The sequence below is a fragment of the Falco peregrinus genome, chromosome 5 (genome assembly GCF_023634155.1).
Source record: "Falco peregrinus isolate bFalPer1 chromosome 5, bFalPer1.pri, whole genome shotgun sequence".
NCBI lineage: Eukaryota > Metazoa > Chordata > Aves > Falconiformes > Falconidae > Falco > Falco peregrinus.
Genome location: NC_073725.1, coordinates 14,555,151 through 14,574,879, shown reverse-complemented (window position 1 = coordinate 14,574,879; position 19,729 = coordinate 14,555,151). Strand labels below are relative to the sequence as shown.

The following is a 19,729-nucleotide window of genomic DNA, read 5'->3' as shown; positions in this document are numbered from 1 at the left end:
GACAGGACAAGGTGCCATCTACCTCAGTACCCTCCTTTCCAGACCTGTGCCACCTCTTCCCACCAACTCAAGGTGGACTCTGAACTACAGCATGAACCCATGCCTGTCCTGAGAGGATCTCAAAGTGACACTTGTCAGTCACAGCTGCCTGGAGGAAATAAATAAAAAAAAAAAAAAAAAAAGAGCGAAGACATCTCCTTGGCAGGCTCACCCAGTGTCCCCAGCTTGTCCTGTCAGAACCAAGGATATCCAGTCACCTTTCTCTTTTTAGCTCATCTCATTGCCCTCTGACCCCTGTGAATACCAAGATGCCATCTCGTGTGGAACAAAAGGTTTTCCTCTGAATTTTGAAAGCTGAGGAGTGGTGTTAGATTTGTAGCTCCACTTGAGAAAACACATTTTGCCTTTGTGTTTTCTGTACTTTGGAAAGCTTCCACTGACACCAACAGGAGCCTTTCCACAGACTCCCCAGACCTGCAGCTCTGGTTAGGGACTTTACCAGTGGGACCCCTGGTAACTCAGAGATACCATGCTGGGATCCTTATCTTAGTCAAGCTTTGATTTTAATGGAGAAGAAAGTACATCAATTTACAGACTGCTCTTCTACTTTTCCTTCTCTACCCCTGGCATGAGGTATATGCATAGATTTCACAGGTACAATTTTTCACATTACGTGGAGTTGCATAGTTAAATTGTCAATCTGCCACATCACAAAGCAACTGAACAAAACTACATCATTAAAGTGGGGAAAAAACCCACAATCAAATAAATCCAGCAACTCTGAAATAAGAGCTGTCTATTACTACTGCACCTTAAGTCATTAAGTGTGGCAGCCCCAGACTTTCCTCAGTCAGCACCACCAGCCTGCTGCAAGTCAGTGAGATATGAATAGGTTGCCTTGGCTCAGAACTAAGAGTTTGATAAATATTTAATACCCCTCAAAGTTGCAGCCTCCAAAACAAGCACCACAAAAGAAAAACAGTTAACATTTTTAGAATTCCTGAAAAACAGTACAGCACAAACAAAACTCATTAATCTAGCAAAGAAGTCTGAATAGAACTTCTTGGTTTAGGACTGACAGAGAGCGGGTAAATAATTTACTGACTCTTTGCCTTGCATGCATACGTTGCAAGAGTGCCTGTGTCACTCCAAGTGACAACATTTATTATTTATAGTCCCAGAACTATGCCCTATAAGAAACTGTTCTTTCTGCAGTGCTTTTGAATCAAAAGTGCATCTCAGTTTGAGAGTACAAAAAAATTTCATGCCCAAACAGACAAAAAAAGTCCTTGTACTGATAAATACATAAGGAGATAAAGGAAGCATTGGGTTTCTGGACACCAAGACCAGGACTCCACACACAGAGGATGGCATTTTGATTCTGCAGAAGCTAATATTAAAACTGATGTCAAAAGAACCAGAAGTTCAAATACTGAAAATTCCTAAGCAAGAATATACTTTGACAGGGAAAAAGGTATTTTTTTGCAGAGTATCTCAATGGCCAAATCCCACTTGAAGCTCATCTGCCTCAAGCATGACATACTTCCAGGCTTAAGAGACATAGGATGCAAGTTTTACATAAATATTAGGTTTACAAAGGCGTAAGTCTGATCAAACACACCTTACACACACACACACAGAGGTTACATGTCTGTGGAGGAGAATAAATATCTATGAATTTGTCAGGTTGACGTAGAGACATCTGCATTATTTTAGACGTATAAAATATATACTTGTTATGGAAAAGCACACTAGCTATCTGAACTTGTCATACGCTAAACTATTCACTCTCAAAATCTCTCTATCCCCATGAAGAACCACCCCAGCAGCACTGCAGGGACATACTGGCCTGCTCCTGCAGCTGTGTGTTCAGATGAATGCCACGGCAGAGTCATCTGCTAGTTCCCATGGCAGGAGATGGTTTTGGTAGCTGTTCTGACTCAAGCTATGTGTCACCTGTGCTCTTTCAGATTCCCATTTTGCCATCAGTAATGACAGGTAAGCAGGGTGATGCAGATAAACCAATTCCTTCTCCTACAGGTATGCTAACTGCGTACCTGCGCAAACACATTTAGTGCCAATGTGTCTGTAAAGGAAGCAGAGATAATTCATGCAACAGCCTGGTAAGTAAATGATGTTCACCTAGACTGACATCAGAAACCAAGGGTAAATCACTGCCTGCGAGAGCCCTGGGTATTGCTCATGGCCTCACCATGGTGCTTCCCACAGCCCGCTACTTGTTAACTATTTATGCCTAGGTGACAGTAAGATCATCTGCCCTCTGACAAATGACACTTTAATATTAGGCCTTTATCACCACCACATCACCTGAAGAAACACATCACCCATTTTACAGATTAAAAGACTGAAACTGTGAAAGGGATCAGGGTAGGACACCCCACACCAGCACACACAGCAGTTTTTCCTGGGAAAAACCCACCAACAATCAAACCCTCTTTTGTACCCTGAGTCTGTATTCATCTCCATGGGCTCCAGAGAAGGCAGGAGCCAAGGCCTCCAAGATCACAGGTGACAGTTTAAACATGATAAAGGACAGGGAGGATTAAGTTATCAGTTCTGTCACTGTTGCTCTGAAAGAGTTGCTGGTGGAGCAGCCATAAGTCCAACATGCTCTGCTCCCAGCACACCTTCCTCCCATCTTCTATACCCAGCCACACTTGCCATGCAGAGGGCATGCCTGGGAAACCCCCTGCAGCCACAACGCGGCCTGAGGTTGGAGGCCCTGTCAGCATGGACTTACCCTGAGAAGCATGGAGGAAGAGAGTCCCTTTTTCCTGTCTGTTGAGACAAACAGGGCAGTCATAACCAGCCAGTCTCATAGACATCTTAGGAAATCAAAGTGCTAATACCACAGCAAAAACAACTGTGGAAAGGAAAAAGATCCTTGAATGTGAACACCATAAGGGTGCCAAAGTATGCGAAAGAAGAGAGGTAACAGAAATGCAAAACTTGCATTTTAGGCACGTAAACAGCACCGTCAGGCACTTTAACAGACCTGTAGGGGTGAACAGCTAAGAAGTATGTGGAAGTATCTGAAGGACAGGGCTTAAGATGTCCAAGAATTTCTCTGCCTTCCCTTGATTATGCTGCCATCTGCAAGTGGGCTGCAGCTGTTCCAGAACTGATGAGAACACCTCAGTTCACAAGCAGGATTACAGCAGGACTGTTCCCTGCAGCTGCCTTTGCTCTAAGCTTCCACTTGCTGATATGTTCAGATACTTTCTGCCTTCTTAAAAACCCTGGAGAACCAAAACCTACAAACCAAAGTTCTAGTACTCCATGGAAAGATCTCCACAAGGAAGCAGCAGCAGTGTCTACAATCTTGATCAAAACAGCAGTTTCAATCCAAGCTGGAGTGTGTGCTTCAATTAGTCAGTCTCTGACAAATGCCTGGAGGTATCTAGCACAGCAGCATGACAGGAATGTAGTTCAGAGCCAAGGTAAAGGAGAATCTAAATCAAATCAGGGGAAATAAAAAGATCGACTGCCATTTTGAGTCCCAAAATTGTAAACAGATCATTTTACTTCCAGTGTCCCCTTCTGCCACATCTGTACACCATAGCCTCACATTTTAAAGGGATGCAGCCAGCACGTAATCCAACCCTATTCATATAATAGTAGTGTAATATTAACAACCGATAGGAGCACTGTACTACTGGATACCACTCCCTCTAGTGTAACCACTCAAGACTGATGCTAAGGGAGCACAAAACATCCATGTTCTGGGTTGGCAGCAATCCCAAGGGTGCTAATAGTCACATGGAAATTCAGAACAGAGCATAAGGTCTCATGAATAATGTAAAATAACTTATACTGGAGCAAATAAAAAGGTGTTTCCTGACAGTATAGGCCATAGGACTGAAAGATGTCTGCTGGTCAGTTTAAAACACTTCCTTAAAATTGTTTCTAAATTAGTACTTAAATACCCTAGTCTGATTTTCCCTGTGGAAAACAACAATTCTTACCTTGTTTCTCATCTGATTACAGTATCATCAGAGGGCCCAGCAATGCAGTAGTAACACATGGCTGTGGGCCAGGCATCTACCGTTTCAAATGCTGCTCTGAGGGCTACCACTGCTACTGACACAGGGAAGAAAAGAAAGCAGTATGAATCATCTTTCTCGGCTTCAACGTGAACCACTGCACGCAATAGGGAAAGTGTGACAAATACACTGAGTTACTTGTACAAAACCATTCCAACTCCTCCAGGTGTCATATGCAACAATTTACAGTTCAATAGCTAGGAAGAACTTCTTCATGCCCTTGGCAGCTTGAAAATTCATGGAAGGACTATTGAATCTAGGCATATTTATCAAGGGCACAGCAGCAAGCGGAAGAGATTCAAGCCTGATTTGAGGGTATTTTTGTGTGTAAGACTTGCTGTTATATTTATTTGAATAGTAATAAAAAATAAGGTGGTTACTTTTTGCTCCATATATCCCACTGATAAATCAATGCATCATTCCCCTACAGCCCTCCTTCTCACCCCACCTCTGTGGAGGTTACAGCACCCCCATAAATAGCCAATATGATATTTAATACACACAAGAAGGTGGCAGTTTCACAGAAAAAGCAGGAAGTATCTGTCGGGAAAGGAACATCTGCAAACCTACTGACATAGTTGCTATTCACTGGTGGCCCTTCAATGATGGGAGATTCCTTACCCAACCCTGCTGCAGCAGCTCATTTCTGTTCACTTCCTTCCCACTGGCAAGATCTGCTGTCTCTGTTGAATCAAGTGCTGAGTCAAGTGTTTGGCAATGAGAATCTCTTTAAGTAACTGAAGTGTAACCTGACTGCACTGAGAGAAGAGCAACATCAGCCTGATAAACCAAATGCTGTTTAGAACAGCTCCACTTAAAAACATCTGCTCCTGTTCATCATGTACAGCTCTGGATCCACGTGCAGATATTTGCAAAGCCAAGAGGAGAGTGGTCTTTCAGCTACTTTACACAGTATTTCAAGAAATACTGCAGCACCCTACATCAAGATATGCCCCTCTACCTCAAGACTTCTGCTAGCATCGCTGCTGATGCAGCCATTCCCCACAGAAGCCATCTAGCTGTTATGAAAGCCCTACAGCATTACCCAGGCACAGCGAGAGTTGGAGCAGGTCTGAACCCTCTGACTTGCAAAGAATTCCCAAGCTAAGCCACAGTAAGTAAAAACATACGTGCTGCCACACCATCGCCCTCAAAGAGAAATATTCTTGTGACCTTGGAGAAAATTAAAGACTAAAATATGCCTATATATCAGCCATAGGCAGCGAGACCCATCCCAAGTCTGGAGGGGTCAGAGATGGAGGACATATATCATCCCAAACAGAATCTTCCTGCCTTGGCTCATCCAACTCTACCTTCACCATGGCAGAACAATGTGCTCATAATCTGTCCTGGAGGCTGACAGGAACAGTCTGCTGAGGTAGCCAATCCTTCTTCCCAGGCAAAGGGATTAAAGCTACAGCCACAAAAGGCTCTTCTTGAAACTATGGCGACTCAAATCTGCACCTATATTAATGCAGCACGAATGTGAAAGGAGAAAGTACTCAATTCAAAGCCCAGAGAACAGTCATCTTGCTAAGTCACTTAAGATTACATGAAATAACCACCATTTCTTTACCATCAAGGTGAAGAAATACATTAAAATAGAACCTAAAATATACTAAAATAAAAGCTGTCTTCTCTAATTTGCTTGAATATATTCAATGCTTAAAGACAAGCACATACCTAGGAGCCCTGTGTTCCAATGGGACAAAGACATGCACATAAATTAAGCAAGGACTAGAGATCTTTTTGTATAATAACTTGACTTTGTGACCTCCGTGCTAAATATATATATAGGTATATAATACATATGTATGACTACTACAGAATTCATATAAAAGATTACAATATATAGACTATATATTACTCTTAAGTTTATTCCTGCATTAAAAGATGATTAATAAATGGCTTTATAAATTTAAAGAAATTAACTTCAATAAGCTGTTAGCTTCCCAGCTTTAGTTTTATATCTTTGACACAATTGTAACACAGAAGCCAAGAAGCTGTAAAGCCATATATAAATGTGTGTGAAGCTGTCCCAGATAACCTTACAGGAGAAGGGAAGGGGAGAGCAACTCCAATCTTCATTTTCTATTAACGCCCAGGTCTCTGCATGAACATGAGTAATAACCTAAGTAGTGAAGAACAAACAGCCAGAAGCAAGGAATAGGGGCAAGAACAAATCATTAAAAAGTGATAAGCACCAAGGGCCCTAACTTAGCTAAAGGCAGTAAAAACGCACACACACAGGAAACCAGCTCATGTCTCCTCAAAATTGATCTGGTCATATAGTTTTAGTGCCAAGTAAGTGACTGCCTCGGCGCAACACCCAAGTGTCTATTAGAAAGGATGGTATTTCATCTATGTGCTTAGAGGTCTGATAACCCATTTTCCCAGGTGTGTCTCTCCCTCCTCCTAAAAGAGGAAATTAAACAGCAAATTAATTTTTGTGCACATTTTTATTTCCATCCCCCCTCCTCTTCCCTCCCTCCCCTCCTTCGATCCATTCTGAAAGATAAGCACAAAAATATAGAAATAAAAATTGAAATAAATTCACAACAGCAGGAATAGCCTGAGACTTGTTCAGCTCACATGAGTGAGCTTAAGATACGGTAAGTCAGTACAAAAAAAGAGGTCAAGAAAGTGGTGTCACACATCTTTCTGGAGAGGGCTTTTTGTTCACACAGGTGTACATGAAAGCCTCCTCTGCCCAGGGAGCAAATACTGAAAACCAGTCTTGCCAGTGTAAAGGGATTTCAATTCACAAACCATCAACATCCTACTCAATTTATATTACAGATGGCCAGCCAGGAGAGGGGAAATCAACAGCAAACCAAGACACAAAGCAATTCACAGCTAACTCGTTTCCAGTGCATCAGAGGCTCATCAGTAACTGCTCCATGCAATGGACTGTAGTCATCCTGTAACTACATCTGACTGTCTGCTTGCCAAAAGGAAATGCAAACCCCCACCACATCCAGGAAATGATTGACAACACAAAATGTTCCTCTTCAGAAGAGGGAGCACAGCCCCTACACCCAAACTAAGGCAGGCTTTTTTCTGGGACAAAAGAAGGGACAGAGCTATTTCAGATTCCTTCAAGATATTTGCAATTGCCAAGGTATTTTACACAGACTGTGCTTACAGGTTCCATTGTTCATCAGTGATACAAAATTCATACGAAGCTTAAAGCTACACATAGGTTTCTGAGCTTGAAGAAATTACGACTAAACCCTCAGTTAGGTATCACTCAGAACAAAACACATTCACACTAGCACAACACTGAAGGGAACTGAACCATCAAGAATAAGCGTTACTCGGAGAATAGTATGCAAAAGCGGGCCCTAAAACATAATAGGAGAAATTTTAGCTCCAAAAGCTAAATGAAAAACAGCATGGCCTTGAGGAGAATATAGCACAAATATCCCAAACAGACTGCTTCTGAAGATGGAAAGCTTTAAGAAGGAAAAGCAAAGCTTATTTTTCAGTGCTAGCCACAAGACTGCATAAAGGAATGTTTTAAAAACTATATGGTCTACTGATTACTGTATCAGAGAGCTTAACTAGATGAATATGAGAGATCTGTGTGCAAGCCCACTTCACACAAGAGGTACACAGAGCATGACCAGGAAATTCATTACAGTTTCTTGGCTTCATGCAAGCATGGTCCTAGCATCTACACAGCTTTAAGCTGAAGAAAGAGAGGTTCTCTGAAACAGGAGTAGCCTATGCCGAATTTACACAAGGACTTCCAATCAAGGACCCAAATCCCAGGATTCAGCTCCTCTTTGCTCCCTGAACAACAAAGAAGCAGGCAGATCAGACTTCAGAGTCATCTTTCCCTGCTAATTACATGATAACAGTTTAAAACACAGATTGTATCACACCCACTGTCTCTCAAGACCAAAAATACATGTGTAATCAAATTGTTAAGGTAAACCAGTAAAAAGATGGAAAGGAAATTAACACCATATACAAAGAATTCTTTGCCACCAAAAATGAAATTGTTTTTATTGAGAATCACATTTTCTCAGTTGAACTTTAGCAAGCAAGCTGGATGGTACAAAAACCACTTTTTCACAAACACAAAAATCCTTGTTATCAAATAAACTCTTACTCCTCTCATCTTTAATCCCAACCTCCATATATGCCATCTCCACACAAACCCCAAGCAAGCCTTGTTTAAGATCAAAATGCCCCTTGGCCCCACGTGGTCTTCAGAACATCTAGCAGCTGAAGAAGGGGTTCCTGGATGCAACTGTCCAGAGAAGCCCAGCTGTCAATAATTACCTAGACCTCCATTTCAGTTTTATATGGCAGAGTCAACAGCCAGGAGAGAGAAAAACACCTGCATGTGTGTTTTGAAAGGAAAAGGTGAAATATTTTACAATGGAAAAGGGAAGCGTCAGTTGGTTCAGATGTAAGAATGGCGCAGCATAGCCTCCCATAGGTATGACAAAGCAAGCTTTGGTGTGCAAGACAGTCAAATGGCAATAAAAGCTGCAGGCAGGGTGGGAAAAGTTTGTGAAACTTTACAGCTGTCAGTGGAAAAAGCTTTAAGAGCTGAAGGGTCAAATTACTGAGACCTTCACTTACAAAGCATTCCTAAGGAAAACTTCCAAGTTAAGTCCAAATAGCCAACTATGCTTAAACTCAGGTTTGTCTCTTCTCAAACGTGAACAAAGCAAACAAAAAGAATATAGAAGACATAGGACTGAAATAAAGGGAAGGAAGAAAAGAAACAAGTAGGAAAGGGAATAGAGAACAAAAAGAAGACTTGGACAAAGGATGTACAGCAGAAGAACGGGCAACCTTCAAAGACTGCTCCAGAGAAAAAAAGACCAGACTGGAAGATTTTATTCCTGTTCTCTGTTTATCAGTAAAGCATCAAGGAATTTCCAATAGTGAGCCTGAGACCTCATTGTATCATATGAAGTAAACAAAACCACTTAAAACACAGGAGATAGAAGTGAGAACTGCAGTGCCAGCTGCAATGCTGTGGGACCAGTTGGATGTAATTCAGTAAAAACAAATGATGCTATAAAATCAGTGCATCAGGAAAACCCTGCCCCCATCTCTATTTCAGAGTCTCAAGGATGTGAGAGGGATGACATCTAATTCAGCACCAAAAAAACCCCAATAAAAACATTTCCACCTGTACACAAAAATGATGTCTCTCCTCCCAGTTAGAATGCAAGCTCAAATCCAGCAGGAAGGGGATAGACAACTTCACACCACCAGAAGCACACAAACAGCACCCAGAGCATACATGGTTTCCTCGGAAAGCACAAGTGTCATCAAATTCAAAGGAGCAAGAAACATGGCATGAAAATAAAGTGGAGAAAACAAAACAGAGCCAAAAAGAATGCTTCCATTAAAGGACAACCAGAATAAGAGCCAGATGAAGAAAAGATCTAGACCACTGGCACACTGCCATCAGTAGCCAGAAAAAAAATCCCATCTTCCTTTAGCCACTTTTCCAAGAGGTTTCTTTCCCAGGCTGGTGGAGAGTGAGCCAGTGTACAAAGCTTTGGTCCAAAGGCTTTTACACTGGGCAGGAGGGAAAGCGGTTGAATTGTAAGTTATTGAAATTTCCGACATATTTCTCTGTCTGCAAGGGAGGAAAAGTTATGCACTACCTTGTAACATCCTCAGTCTCTTCTAATGTTCAGACCTTCTAGGCAGAGGCACGACACTACTGTACCACCTACTATAACCGATCAGGAGTTCTGCTCATGGTTAGCAGACATGGGCAGAGGGTGAAAGGTAAGGAAGGGAAGTGGATAGATATACATAAGGTAGTGAACACCAAACCATTAGCGTCTCCATCTACAACAGTTCACACCATAGAGTCAAGGACAGTAACACAGAAGAGCAACACTTGCACTACCCTATCACACAGGTGACTGGAAAAGGCTCATTTCCTTTTCCTACTTCAAGCCACTAAAACAAATCAATCCTCCTTTCACAGCAAGCACTTTGCTTACCTCACACAGCATGGTGCCAGGTATATACACCCAATGGAAGCAATGCCTGTGCTTTGATTTAAGTATATGCTTAACTCCTGGCTGGATCAGCACTTTCAACCATATATCTTTGTGGGCCAAGGATTAGCATTCTTACACATTTTTAAACTTTCCAGGGCATGTAATTTATCATTCTGCCTGTGATAAAGGATGGCAACACCTTGCTTGCTTCTCTTACTCTCAGTACACTGCAGAAAACAACAATACAGATTTCTCAACAGCAAGGTGGAGCACACTGATATCCCTTTCCCTCCCCTCTGATAATTTAGTTATTGCATATCATCACCAGGTTTGAATCAGAAAAAGGGGGGAAAGACCCAAAGGGAGAGTGAAAAAAAGTAGGGGAAAGGATACTTACTGCAATAGAAACAAACAAAAAAAAAAATCATTTTCAGATCACATATGAAAAGAACATCTATCTTAAACATGATCTCAGAAGAACTGACGAGGATAAATTCATGTGAAGTTCCAGGTGTTCCAGCCTAAATATGGAAAATACACATTACTCAGTTTATGAAGGGCTTAGTTTTATCAGTACTATTTATATACACTTTCTTGCTTCACTTTAGACTTATCACTTATACTGTACACACACTATAAATATAAAATGCATAGCAGTGCATTTATGTGTCACAGAAACAAGATTTTAAACCAACAGACTTGAGTGCTCACTGATTTTAAAAGACAACAGCTCTCTATTTTTTAACACATCTCTAAATTATATATGGGCTGTGTATCCCTTCAGACAAATGAACACTGATAAATTAGGTTCTGTCTCTAGCCAACCACTTCAAGTAATCTCCACCCTCCCACCTCCTCGTCACATGAAATAAAGATGAAGCACTGCACAATGTCAGTCACATTGCAGATCCATTCAGTAGCCGCATCTACCTGAAACAACAGAATAGATGTGTCGAGATCTTCAGCAGTCTCCACTATCAGAAGCTGAAATTCTGCTGCCATGGACTCAGGCAACCCTGAGAGGGTGCTGGCTAGTACATGTCATACACAGCCAGCATTACGGTAGACTGCATCCAGCTCCTCTCACAAGTTTCTCCCGGTGGTATTGCTCTCCTTCCTAACTGACTTTATCTTTTATACCTGGACAAGCGATTTCAGCTGCATCTGTGGCCTGTGATACATTTAACGAACAGCATGGTGTGCTCCATGACCTGCCTGCTCCCCAGCCACATGCCTGTGGGAATACTGCCTGGAGTATTAAGCCCACTGCATGTGCTTGAGCATACACATCCCGGTTTTGACCTGCTTCATTACCTCTTTCCCAGCAAGCTCGCCCACAGTTAATTTAATGTGTTTAAGGACTGAAGGCCAGCCTTGCCTCCCTGCAGTGCTATCACATGTTACAGCCAGAGAATCTGGCCGTGTTCCAGCTATGGGGCTTCCTCTAAAGTTCACTTCCTCTGACAATAGCTGAGCTGATGCTTGATCAGGACAGCGCTCCATCCAACACGACCTATCACCACTGTGGAGAGCTGCTGTATCCTCACACTGACAGCTGCATACCCCAGTCCCTCTCCTACAACATCATAGCAGCTGGATCATTTCCAAGTCTGATAAATGGAAATGACCTGATACTCATTAAGCATGGAACTTCAGAAGATCACAGTACGAAACAATGGTTACATTTTCCCATATCGCCGCTCTACTGGCTTGGTCAGCTTAACACAATGTCTCTCTACAGCTACACAAGGGCACTCGAAGTCCCCAGGCCAGGAAATAGCACTGAGGAGACACAGGAGTAAGTACAGTCAAGCAGATGCTTTCCAGCTCCTTAGCAAACTGCAACCAGAGTCCCCTGAGCTTGGGAACTGTCGCCTTCAGCTTCAAACCCCCATTGAAGAAAGGCTTTGAGAGGGAGAGGAAGGAAAGTCTGCGTTCAGAACCACACCTGGACATGCCTCCGCAGTGCAATCCCATCTTTGCTTACAAACAGGCTTCCTTTCAACCCATTCATAAATACCTGTACTATGTTTCCAGCAGTACTATATAAACTAAGAACCTTTAAAGTTCAAACACAAATCACTTCTTCACTGATCTGCCAATTAAAAAATGAAGAATGATAACAAGTTGTGAAATTTATCTTGTCACCAGCCTAATTGCTACTTGGGTCTTCAAATTATGGCAGAAAAAAAAAAAGAGAAACAAAACTGAACTGTTTATAGTCTGTTTGGATTCTGGTTTACAAAGTACAGCATTATCTCTGTCAATGCGTGAGGAAATACAATTGCACTATGGACCTCTACTTCAAAAAACCCTGCTTTAATTAATTATTTGAGTATTAAACCAGCAAGAATTACTGTAGTTATTTCAGAGTTGCTTATTGCCTTCATACATGTGATCAGTCTGCAAAGGTTAATACTAATTTGCCAAAAATCTTTGTTCATTTTACTACACAATTATTAGGGTATTAGGATTTAAGATTAGGATACTAAGATTATGAGGATACCTGGTGTTATCCAAATAAAAACAGAAACATTTTGAGATCTCCTTTCTAAGGAGGGGCTGGGGAAGCACTGAGGAGTAAAGGAGGAAGGAAAGGCTGCAATTTAAATAAGCGTGAGAGTGTCCACACATCGAGAGTTAAGGACAGAGAAAAATTAAGAGAGGAACCCAGTATCAAAGAGAAAAAAAGAAAAAAAAAGACGAAACTAGGAGTGGACTACAAACCTTCCAAATTTAATTATAGTACCTTAAGAGCACTTAGATGCACTTGGTTTAAAGTTCACTTATTTACCTTTCTTTACTAAAGAAGTCAGCCATAGGTACCAGAAACTAAATCTCACCTATCAAGAGCAATCAAGGTTATATTTTTAAAGTGAACTCTGCCTCTCTCTTTCCCCCAAGCTTCCAACTTCCCATCTCAGGGCTGTCAGTGGTTGTCAGCACATCATATGAGAAACTCATCTGAACATACAATATAACTTGACAGGCAATACATCAGAAAACCTAGATGTGACAACCGCAGATTCCACCAGATGGTCCTGGATCATAACCATCCATTAAAAAAAAAAAAAGAAAAAAACACCCTAAAATACACTGAAAAGCAGAATTTCTGAAGAAGGAAAAAGAAAAATAATTTGGTATATGCAATGTTTCATTCTTTGTCCTCTCCATGCTGAAAAAGGAGTCACAAAATAGCTCCGCCTCTTGTCCTCACCAGCTCATCCCATCACTGATATCATGTATTTCATCCTCCTACCCTAAGAAAAGTCTTCTAAACAAAGGTGCCACTCCACTAAAAGGCAGTAAGTACTAGTAATAATGGGGCTTTCCAACTGAGAATACTCTCTCAACAACTCCGGAGCCTGGTCTCCAGGTACACTAAACCCAAGCAATTCACCTTGGGAGTAACGGCAAACCTGGAGCACTTTCAAGACTCACTGTTTACCACCCTTCCCATCTCCCTGTTGCTCTTGTAGGCAAAAAAGATTCTATTTTAGTTCAGGCTGCCCACAAACCTCACCAGCCTTTGCAATGGCCCTTCTGGGAGAGACTTTGGATTGCCTTGTCCTCTGTCAGCCACACAATCCTGTGAAGGCAGTTGAGACCTGCAGGTCAAACACTGACTGTCCAGGCCTAACCTCAATGCAGGTAAAACTGCCTTTGACACATGAAGCTTAAACCACCTTCCAGCAGGTAGAGAGCACAACCTGCTCCTGATTCTGGCCTCAAGCCCACATAAAACACAGTGCTGAGGCAGGCACAGGGCCAGGGCCAGGGCTCTGTGCCACCTTCTGGGAGGGAGGTCAGTGCAGCCCCATGGCACAAAGCACCAGGCTCACAGGCAGCTCCAGGATTAATTCACTGCCAGGAAAACACTGAAGCTGTCACTGTTCTTCAGGTGAGCGTCACCAGCCTGGCCACAGCAGCAGCTCAACTGAGACAAAAGCGACAGGCCTATGAAACATAAATCAAACCAGCACAGGCTGTCACTGCTCAAGCGACACCTTCAGGGACACCACTGCTTGCTCCTGTTCTGCCCCTACCTTCAATGTACAGATGTACACATTTTGTTCTGTAACTGAAAAAAAATATCGTGTATCCTTGTCCTCCCAATTACACATGCTCTGAAGTAAAAGGTATTCAGTCAAATATATTTGAGAACAAGTGGATATAAATCTGAATGCATAGAGGGAACTAAAACAGTGAACAACATGGTGTTATTTTACCAAACATTTAACAGGACCGGATAGTACTTCAAAGTTCTTTGGAAACCTGGGAGCTTCTTTGAATACAAAGCTGTCACCGGTAGAAAGCAGATCTACTCCCTGTGAGCGCACAAGCTGCGCTCCAGAGCTTAGGACTAAAGAAATCTCTCTTCAGGCCACTGTGGCAAAATTAGTTTTCACCAAGAAACCAGACTGAGCCCTCAACAAAGGAGTATTTCTGTATATTATAAATATTCATTTTCCTTCCCCTAAGGAGAGTTCCTTCCATTATAAACTCTCCTTTGCTGTTAAACAAGGTGCACCCATCTCCTCAGAGAGAAACACCTGTGAGGCGGGAATGCTCCAGTGCAGTGGTGGGGAACCAGGCTGCTGTCATGCATCAGGAACTGTGAGTGGAACGGGATCCAGAGATTACTAACCAAAAGGGCTTTTTTAGCAACTGCTGATGGCTACTAGCTGCTGACTTCTGAAGAAGCAGTTTATTGTCTCCATCCAATCCATTTTACAATTATCACCTTTAGCACAGAGAGAAAGCTACTTTTACACCACAGACCTGAGAACAAAAGGCTTACAAAAAAGCCAATTCTTCCCTCCTCCTCCAACTTTAACAAGGAATATCTGATTTTCTACTCTGCCTTTGTCATTTTAACATAAAAGAAAAAGTCGGTGACATTTTCAAGTTTTGCTGTTGTGCACCAGTGGGGTTTCAAATAGTGCAGAGGCACATAATTACATGTACAGACACTTTTGATGGGAACCTAAATGTTGTGACAGTACATAAGTGTCTCTTAAAGATAAGAAAAATAGCCATTTAGCTCACAATGTACGTTATGATTAAACTTAAAATGGACACCACCTTTTTAGTGGAGTGCCTTTTGGCATCTAAATATTTTTCTATAAATACGAGGCTATGATTTTTCAAAACATCAATCTTCTACAGAGAGAAAAATCAACAACTTACTGTTTAATTGTTCTCAGCAGAAATACTGCAAAACAGAAGGCATAAGAATAATATGTACCTAATAAAATTGGTACAATGTCACCTCTTCCCATTTTTATATTTATTTATATCTCATTAGAAAAGCAAAAATACTGCGTATCAAAGTCCAAGAATCAGCTGTTTATTTATTTATAGGCATTTATATAGCGCTCATCGCCATAGCAACCAGGAGCCTTTTTTTCTTCTTGTTCAGAGGAAAAGTTGGAATTCTGAAATGTGATCCTTTGATGTTACAGTGCAAATAGGTACTTAGTGCCTATGCTGCAAACACTTAGGCAGGTGCTTAAAGTACCTGAATAGACCTGGTGAAAGAGACAGAAGCAGAGGAAGGAAAAAGGAAAGGAACAGAGAAGCAAGTGAGAATGAGGGAGTAAGGGGAAAAAGGCTTTCCTATGAAAATTCACAGTGCAGTGGGTCCTACAATAAGCCACGATCTTCCCACTGGTTTGTTTTTTTTTTTTTTTTTTTTAGTGACTGGTTCATGGAGCATAGTTCAAATTAATCAAGAGTGATCAACAGATGCCCAATTTATGCTGAGGACACCAATGACTATTCCCGAGCAAGGTTTTCTAAGAGGACAGCAGCTTACAAATGAGGCTGCAGAGAGCTGCCTCTCTTCTGAGTGCAGAGAATTCAGGAACCTCACTTTGTTACTCTCTTCTGATCCCCCAGCAATTAGCCATTATCAAATTCCCACAGAATTAGCAGACCTTTTAAAAAGTGTCATCTGTTCACAAAATATCTAAGAAATGAGTAGATTAGAACATTGCTCCTGCATACACCATTAGAGGATGAATTACTAGGTATGTCATGCAACTGCAGTCTCTCCACAATACCTCTGATGTGTACAAGCACACAACTACTTTTCAGACCCTCAAAAGAAATTGAAATTGGTTTTTATACTATTTCATCTTGTTGCTTTCCAACACCATATAGATTATACAGGTACATGCACAACATAGTACTTCAGAGCCTTTTAAAAGCTAATGAACTTCCAACTGGGACTCAAAGAAAAAAGGATGGAGATCTTTGGCCTGTTGTCACTTTGTTATAGAAGAGATCCTATCATCAAGATTTCCTCAAGACACAGGTATATGAAGTTATTACCTTCAACTCTGCATTTAGTGTGATCCTATCTTCTTCATAAAACAATACTGGCTAAAGCAGTTAAATAAGGAGTATTCAGTTGTTCTTAAACCAAACACATAAAACTTTACACAAGACTGGTGGTTATTTTGTAGTCTTTAAGCTGTATTCTAAATAGGGCAGAACTGCATGTATGACAGCAGGAAAAGTGACAAGTTCCTTATCTGGAAAAGCACCAGCAGGCACTGTTATCAGAGCAGACCAGTTCTTTTAAAATGGACTGATGAAACTATTTTTAAAAATACCTAATAACATCACAGAGGAGAATCTGATCTCTGCAAAGGTAAGCCATGCAGCTCCATACTCCTGGGAGGCAGCTAATGAAACGGAACCCTGTCAGACACAGACTGTGTCCAGTAATTGGCTCTGAAACTCACAGTTCAAATTCCACCATGCTGAGTTCTATGCTCTACTCACAGCTTGCTCCAAATGCAGGCAGAACCAAGGGCTGTCTAGCATGACCAAATGTGAGTGGCTGCTTTTCTACTGCCTGGGCCGCCAGGCCCAGTCTGTGTACTGGGAGGGCAAAGAAAGAAACCTACTTTCTCCTGACACCTCACACCTACCAGTTCACCTCCAGGATAGGGAGAGACAGTTGAGGGGGAATGAAGGCAGAGCAGTGTCAGAGCAGGCGGCACACTGATGGAGGAGGATGGAACACATCCTACACAGAAGGTGAAGGCCTAAAAGGAAAAGGAAGAGGGTCCCATATCATGCATTCATCCAGAACAGCAGAACCACTAAACAATGCTAACCTTCAGTCAACACACTGTGCCAACTGTGCAAAGTTCCTTAGGAACAGAAACCGGCTTCCCCAGGAAGGCTGCCAGCAAAACCGGGGAAGTGTCACCCATTTTCCCCAAAACTCCACTCACCTTTCCTAGCCCACTCGTCTCCAAGCTTTATGGACCCATAGACCCATTCCACCCATTGATCTGAACCACAAAACTGAATTCTGCAACCATCTTGGATAACAACTAAAGAAATTTTTGTCCCACAGCATGAGAAGGCAGAATTTTGTCTGTACAGCTGAGAACCTCTGATCTGGGGCTAGCTCTGTGGTTTAACACTCTCCTTTGCACCACCTTCTTTTTCATGATTCTTCTTACCTCCCACTACTTCCTGGAAAAATCAGCTCCTTCACAGCCTAGACACATTCCAGTTGGAAAAGACATTTAAATAGAAGGCAGGTTCTTCTGCTGAGAGAAGTCATCTATGGCTCTGTTTATTTAAATAAAATGACAGTTTTACTAGTGGAGGATCTCTAAGCCTCTATGTTTTAAAACACCTCCTAAAGACACTGCTGTGTTAAGAGCACAGGCCAGATACAAATAAAAACTCTGGGGAACAGTAACTGAATGTGGGCTGCTGTCACAGGGAACTGTTTAAACCAACAGTACTTATGGAAGACTTCAAAGGAAGAGAAGGGGGTGAGAACAAGGGGAATGAGAATACCCAGTTTTCAAACTGAAGCAAAACTCAGTAAGTTCACAGTGAGACGTGACTGAGGAGATTGTATGAAAATCGTTTTGCAGTTAAATTTCCAATCTGTTTTGTACAACGGTTAATAGAGAACGGGCTCTAGGTAATTAGCCCCAAAATATTAACCAGGTACCTAGAATACATGTTCATGGCATGTATCGGAGGCCAAACTCCACCTTTGATGACTGCTAATTAAAACACAAAAGTGAGACTCCAAGTAAAACTGCCACCTTGCAAACATAAACTGTTCAAAATGCACTCTTGTGGAAAAGCAGACTGCAAAGCAGGTTTCCTGTATCTAGTTCACGCATTTGGTATCTACCACATTTTTGAAAATGACATTGTAAAATAAACACCCTGTCTTAGAGTTGATGTGTTCAGCATACGTCAAATTTGTTTGGGGGAGAAGGTCCTCCCAGAGAGTAAGAGCTCTTCTGGTCCTCAGCTAAGTCAAGGCTTGAGCTAACAAGCCGATCTATCAGTTCAAGTGTTTTGAGATTGCTATTAAAAGGAGCTGTTACTGTTTTACTATCAAAATCAACAGATTCTCCTGAATCAGCAGTCACCGTTTAAAAGTCAGCATTTGTCAATAGTTATCCAACTATGGTACTGGTGTGAAAACACCAATATGTTCCCCTTGCCTTTACCAGTTGTTCAGACACAGTCGTTATTCTCATCACCAGAGATGAGCGTTTCCTCAGTTCTCTTTTTCCCCAAAGCAGCAGCCATTACCTTAATAACCCATTTAAACACCGGGTTAATTTAGAGGGGCTGAAGGAAGCAAGGGGAGACAAACAGACCGGTGAGCCTAACCTCCGAACATGCATGTGCAACACACCCAGAGCTGACATATATGCAAGAGAAACTTTTCCACCATGCTTAGTCAGCACACGGTAATTAAAAGGGATAAATTCGGCATCCACATCCATCGGGGCCAAATTCACAAGGACTGCTAAGCTTTCAAAGCTGAAGGCAGGTGTCCACTGGGGTTCCCAAGGCACTCAGCCATCAAGGAAAACCGTCAACGATAACGTAATTACATCTCTACTTGCCCTGGTAGGCTTTAAACCTGCAGTGCCTTTGACCTCTAGGGAGGTTATTAGTTTTAATTGAACCGCGTTCTGCTGCCCACAGCGGCTAACCCGCACAGCGCCGCCTGCCCCGCTGCCCGGCTTCGGAGAAGAAAGGTTTCTACGTCCGAGATGTCAGCTACGCTCTGTGCAGTCCCGGGGGGCTCCCGTGGCTCATTCTCCCCCGCCGCCCCGTGCCTCCCCACCGCGGAGCCCCCGCCACGCACAACCGACACCACCCCGGTCCCCCCGCCTCCCCTTCACCCACTTCCCCTCAGAAAAGGGGTGGCAGCCGCAGGCCCCCGCGAACCGCCCCCTGCAGCTGCCCGCGCCGTCGCCCCGCCACAGCCGCCCCTCGCCGCCTCACCTGCCGCCCGCGGCGCCAATGGCTGCAACCGCCCCCTCGGCCCGGGCCGGCCCCGCCCCGCCGCCTCACGGCCTCCCCGCCCGCGGCGGGCGGTGCCGCCACCTCCTCGCAGGCGGGCGCTGTCCGCCGAGGGGCCGGGCCGGGCCGGGGCGGCACCGCCTCCCCCGCGCTCCCGGCGGCGGCGGCTGGTGGTGGCGAGGCGGGGGCGGGCGGCCCTTCGCCGGCCGGGCTGGGGAGCGCGGCGGCCGCTGCGCATGCTCAGTGCCCGGCGCCGCGAGGGGCATTCTGGGGGATGTAGTGTGCGCGCGCCTGGGCGGCCACCTCCCCTCGGGGTGGGTTTCCCGCGTCTCCAGCCCAGAGCCTGCGGGCAGCCCAGTCACCCCT

General features: G+C 43.2%; 1 protein-coding gene across 7 annotated transcripts in view; it reads right to left on the bottom strand.

Annotated features, from left to right (window-relative positions):
* The window catches only part of POMGNT2 (protein O-linked mannose N-acetylglucosaminyltransferase 2 (beta 1,4-)), a 32,767-nt gene extending 13,248 nt beyond the window's left edge, over window positions 1-19,519 (bottom strand). For 2 of the 7 annotated variants that reach the window (XM_055806440.1, XM_055806444.1), the window contains exons 1-3: window positions 19,346-19,519; window positions 16,993-17,109; window positions 10,449-10,572 (exon numbers count right to left, since the gene is read on the bottom strand). The gene's annotated coding sequence lies outside the window, so the exon portion shown is untranslated. Of the gene's footprint in view, window positions 1-10,448; window positions 10,573-16,992; window positions 17,110-17,535; window positions 17,885-19,345 lie in introns of those variants that run through there. The other 5 variants (XM_055806442.1, XM_055806441.1, XM_055806445.1 and 2 more) reach the window with 3 other exon arrangements.
* Window positions 19,520-19,729: the final 210 nt, after the last annotated feature.